Below are 6,000 nucleotides of genomic sequence, written 5' to 3'. Positions count from 1 at the left end.
TATTGCGAAGATCCTCCTCTGTGACACAATCAACAAGTGTTTGTATGTATGCCAGGCTCCGTGCCGATATGCGCGAGTAAGCTGCAGCTCTAACACGTCCGGCTCCCACATACACACAAGTTTAGCCAGCAATGACCTGCGGCCTGACGGGCGGGCCGCAGTGGCGATGGCGATGGTGGGATCGCCATTGGTGCCCGGGGGCACCGCACGGCTCCCAGTAGCCACGCCACGTGAGACCGCCGACCGTTGAGTTGCCACAGGCGCCGTCGTGGTACCGAAGGCAGACAGGTATCGACAGCGAGGAGCAACTCAATAGTTACAACAATCATTTGCATCGTATGAGTCCAGATCTGACAATAAGAGGACACTCATATAAATATTTCATTGGTTTCACTTTTACAGTTTAGTTTTAAATTCGCACAGGGCATAGGTATCGCAGTTTCATTTCAAAGAACAACTAAATAAATACCTATACACGAATACCTATCATGTCGTCAAATGACTAACAATTCAGAGCCACCCGTCACTGCTTCCTCAACCACGGCAGACCTCTACGCGCCGGTAGGCTATGGCGTGCCCGCGGCATTATCATCCAGCGACCTTTGTTGGCACAGGCCATTCATTTCGAGCCGACACTGGTGGCACCGGACGTTATTAAAACACGAATGACGTCACCCCCGGCACGCCAGCTGACTGGCAATCGGCCTTATGAACGGGCGACAAGCCAATTAGGATACGACATGGCGGAAATGAAGGTGAAGTTCTCATATGGTGGAGAGGAGGCATAGACTGGACTTTGGCAGTCAAAAAAGGGAAAGTGGGATGGCTCATGATTGTGACATTATAACAGCTCATGCTAATTTACAGCAATGCATCACCATTTATACCTAAATGTATCTTCTACCAATAATTATGCATCAATCTGGCTTATCTGGAACAAGTGATAGGTAGGCAAACATGTACAGATCTTACACACCATAACTTTGCATAAACATGTAACTTAAAGTATCATTAATATAATCACATGTTGTCACAGTATTCTCATATTCTAGAGAATGAGGCCTCTCCGCCATTTTATAAAGTGAAAACGATTTTATATGTAAATTTTATATGTATGTAATTTTATATGTAAATTTTATATGTATAAAATTCTATATGTATTTTACATTGTATGTATGCCAGGCAGTGGCGTACCCAGGAATTTGCGAAGGACCAGGGCATTGGACGAGAGGGCGCCAATCAAGGAGGGCGCCAACAACAAGGAGGGCGCCACATATCTGAAACTTGAATGTGTCAGTTATGTTCGTACACGTGCGGAACGAACATAACTGACATTGTACATGCGTACACATTGATCAGCCTCAGGCAGCGGTACACGTGCGGTACGAACATAACTCATAACTGCGAACGTGAAAGTGTCGCGGCCGAGCATTTTGGGTGAGTCTGTGGTGCGCGTTGCATCACTGTTCCGTTGCTATTTTGTATTACTGGTGTCATGTGCATTGCTACATTCAATATAATTTCCTCACTGAGAGCCGGCTTTACTCTTATCTATCGGCGCTACTCCGTACTCCGTAGGAGTATCTCCGTCACGTCTGCGGTCGAATATGTAATAGTAATTGTGTTTTTCTTCAAACGCCGTTAACCCGCGACCGCCTGGGGGGGGGGGTCGGATCCGACCCCCCCCCTCCGTTTTTCTTGAATAACTCATGAACCACTTTCGCTATCTACTTGAAACTTGGCATACCTTCTCCCCCATCAATTTGACGTCTCCTGTGCAATTTTTAAGAAAAAATTTCCATATTTTTTTTAGATATATTGATTTTAGTGATGTAACTACATGGCGTTTTTAGTCAAAAAGTGGTAAATGTTTTAAAAATCGCCAAAAATCAGGGTTTAAAGCAAATTGCAAAACAAGGACATGAAAAGACGCAGCTCAACGAGTTCTTTAAAATGGCTATCTCGGATTTTCCATAAAATGCGTTTTTCACCCCTAAAAATTCAAAAAACTATATTTTTTGGAAAACAGCTTATAAAATCCAAAATTTTGGGAATTTCCAAAAAAACGGAGTACATGTTATATAGCTCTATTAGAACATTAGATGCCCCAAATTTCAACTTTCTATCTTGATTTTTGACCCCCAAATTGTAAAAAATAGCTCCAACATGCATAGGGCATGGTGACGTCATAAGCATTTTCGTGAATTAGAGGCACTTCTGAACATCGCATGTGAAAACAAATGGCACCACTAGATTCCTGGGACAAAGCTCGTCTAGAAAAGTGCATTTTTATGTCAAAAATAAAAAGTTGAAAAATTGACCTTTTTCTCAGCCCTCGTATAGTATAAACGATTTTTTATGCTTTCAATGCACACTTATCACCAGCACAGTGACTTGGGGTCACATATAACCATTACCATCGGATTCGGCGTGAAAAATAAGCCATAAAACATGTGTCGCACGCCCATGTAGCAGAAATTGAAAACCGTGACCTTTCGTGACCTGACCTGACCTTGACCCGTACTTAGTATGACCCCTATACGCACATCGTACCTTCACTAGGCCTTTGAGGTCATTTTTGGTGAGTTTTGAGCAGCAGCTATCGATTCCGCTGTCCGTAAGTCTAATCATGCAAAACCCCTGAATTTGACCTTTGACCTGACCTTGACCCGAAAGTTGACCTCAATCTTAAAATCTTAAGAGTGCTTTGGGAAGGTCTCGTAGAGACCTTTCGAACGCCGCCTCGCGGGGCTCGATACGACCATTGGTTCTCGAGATAACAGGGGGGGGGGGTCGGATCCGACCCCCCCCCCCTCCAGGCTGTCGTGGGTACGGAAATAGCCCAGGCGGTGCCGGGTTAAACTGAATCGAAATGTGCTCTCGCAAGACATGTCATCAAATAGCCGATTACAAAAAGCAAAGTATTTTGCTCACAGTGCTATATATTTACAAAATATACCTACCACTAACACCCAGCGACGGACATCTCTCACCTTGGCTTCCCTCAAGCGCCGTGAACCTGAGCAACTAGCAGCCCTGTTCGTCGCTAATAGCGCTATCCGCGAGAGACCATCCAGGCAAGATCACTTCTTCCATCTTCCCCGTCCACGGCTGGAAACGGGCAAGCGGCGGTTTGGCTATCGAGCTGCAGCTCTGCTGAACAGCCTGCCACCTCACCTGTCGCAGCTGCCTCCCGCCCGCTTCGCCCGCGCTGTTAAAGCCGCAATCGTGGACGATGAATCAGCACATCGTCGCTGACCAATAGGATAGGGGTGGGTAAAAGCGATGAGGCTGTCCTGAGAGTGTTTTGTCCTTGTTTTGACGTGAGTGAATGTGCAACTGTTTTGAATGATTAGATTAGCAACCGCGGATACGGATTCTGAGCAGTAATCGCCACGCACTTTGTATGTGGATCGCTCTTAAATGTAAATACAATACAAATACAAATACAAATATCCACAAAATATAGCACTATAAACTCCCCACGAGGGACGTCTCACTCCTAAAATGATGCGGCGGTTTCTACGGAACATTTCTCATAAAACTTGCTTCCCACGAGTGACACCACTCACAGTGACATATATATTCAAAAAATATGAAACTTCCAACTCCCTACGAGGGACTTCTCTCACCATTAGGTGCACATATTTCCAAATGTAACACTCCTCTCCCCACGAGGGACGTCTCACACATCAAAATCTGAATCTCTAACTCCCTACTTCACTTGAAAGTGAGGCGGCGGTTTCCACGTCCAAACTCCTCGAGCACATCGTCATAGTTCAGAGCTATGTCACGGTTCAGGTAAAGAAGTGCCAAGCCGTTAAGACGATGCTGTGACATGGTGGATCGGAGATAGTTCTTTAAGTACTTAAGGGCGCTGAAACACCGCTCATTGGTCGCAGTGGTTACAGGCAGCGTAGCATATATGTGTAGCAGTTTCTTCATGCACGGAAATGTGCCCATCGTTTCCGCCTCGCTCATGGCACTTAGATCGTTGTCCGGCCGCTCCTCCTCCGCCACATTGCCCCAGAATTCCTGCCAGCGAAGGAATTCGGCGTGCACTTCATTCATGCTGGCATCCATGAAGGGGTTGTAGTGCGTCACTCCATCCTGGTCGTCGGCGAAGCTGCGGCCTACACAGACTGAAGGCAGCAGGGAGCACAGCAGGACTCCCCTGGATCGATGAGACTTGAATCGCTCACGGAGTTGGTGCAGGCACGTATCTACGAAGGGCAGAAAGACTGATCTCCTGAAGTACTCACGGGCGTCATTGGCCGGCGGATTCGAGCGATGTGTCTGTTTGCCAGTCCGTCTCGGTAGTTGGACGCCATCCTCTGTTTCTTCATTGATGAGATCGAAGAGTTTGTCGTACGTGTCGCCGTCTCTCATCGACTGAAGCACTTCCATGCAGCTGTCGACGCTGCGGACAGCCTGCAGCAGGTCTTGATTCATCGTCTGCAGTTTGACCGAGAGCGGTTTTGTGACGCTGAGAACTTTGCAGATGATCTCAAGACAGAGGCGGAACGTGGGTGAGACGACAGAGTCCAGGTACACAGTAGCCTTTCCCACTGCGTTCCTGTCCGTGCCACAGCTTACCACTTCCACACCGTCGACCACGGCTGGGAGGAGCTCTCTGAAGACTTCAGACGCCTCTTGATTTTTCACCTATCTGGTCTCGCATCGCTTTTTCAGGCGAGTGCGAGTCGTCGCTGTCGACTGGAGGGGCGCCAACACTGGACAGAGGGGCGCCCCATCATCTAGAAGCGCGCCGCTATCGACTGGAGGAGCGCCAACTCTGGACAGAGGGGCGCCGCCATCATCTAGGAGCGCACCGCTATCGACTGGAGGGGCGCCAACACTGGACAGAGGGGCGCCACCATCGTCTAGGAGAGCGCCGTTATCACCAGAGGAGCGCCAACACTGGACAGAAGGGCGCCACCTTCGTCTAGGAGGGCACCCTATCTCTGCAGGAGTGCCAAGACTGGACAGAGGGTTCGCCGTCATCATCTAGGAGCTCGTCGCTGTCAACTGGAGGGGCGCCAACACTGGACAGAGGGGCGCCCCATCATCTAGGAGCGCGCCGCTACCGACTGCAGGAGCGCCAACTCTGGACAGAGGGGCGCCGCCATCATCTAGGAGCGCACCGCTATCGACTGGAGGGGCGCCAACACTGGACAGAGGGGCGCCACCATCGTCTAGGAGGGCGCCGTTATCACCAGAGGAGCCGGAGCGCCAACACTGGACAGAAGGGCGCCACCATCATCTAGGAGGGCACCGCTATCACTGGAGGAGCACCAAGACTGGACAGAGGGTTCGCCGTCATCATCTAGGAGCTCGTCGCTGTCGACTGGAGGGGCGCCAACACAGGACAGAGGGGCGCCACCATCATCTAGGAGCGCGACACTGTCGACTGGAGGGGCGCCAATACTGGACAGAGGGGCGCCGCCATAATCTAGGAGCGCGCTGCTATCGACTGGAGGAGCGCTAACTCTGGACAGAGGGGCGCCGCCATCATCTACATAAGAGCGCGACACTGTCGACTGGAGGGGCGCCAACACTGGACAGAGGGGCGCCACCCACCATCATCTAGGAGCGCGACGCTATCGATTGGAGGGGCGCCAATACTGGACAAAGGGGCGCCACCGGCCCACCATATCGTCTAGGAGGGCGCCACTATCACCAGAGGAGCGCCAATACTGGACAGAGGGGCTTCGCCATCAACTAGAAGCGCGCCGCTATCGACTGGAGGAGCGCCAATACTGGACAGAGAGGCGCCAGTCACTGAGGGCGCCGGGGACGATGAGCCAAAGGGACAGGGCATGCACGGAATGTCCTGTATGTGCGTACGCCACTGATGCCAGGCTCCGTGTCAATATGCACGAGTAACTTGCAGCTCTAGCACCTCCAGATCCCATTTTATAAGTAAATATCCACTAGGCATGACAAGGTCTCAATGAAATAAAAGGGTCTATCATAATGGGTGTCACAGTCAATAGGAGA

This window comes from Amphibalanus amphitrite, unplaced genomic scaffold (genome assembly GCF_019059575.1).
Source record: "Amphibalanus amphitrite isolate SeventyFive unplaced genomic scaffold, NRLGWU_Aamphi_draft 000024F_arrow, whole genome shotgun sequence".
Taxonomy (NCBI): Eukaryota; Metazoa; Arthropoda; class Thecostraca; order Balanomorpha; family Balanidae; genus Amphibalanus; species Amphibalanus amphitrite.
Note: the sequence above shows the minus strand (reverse complement) of the source record.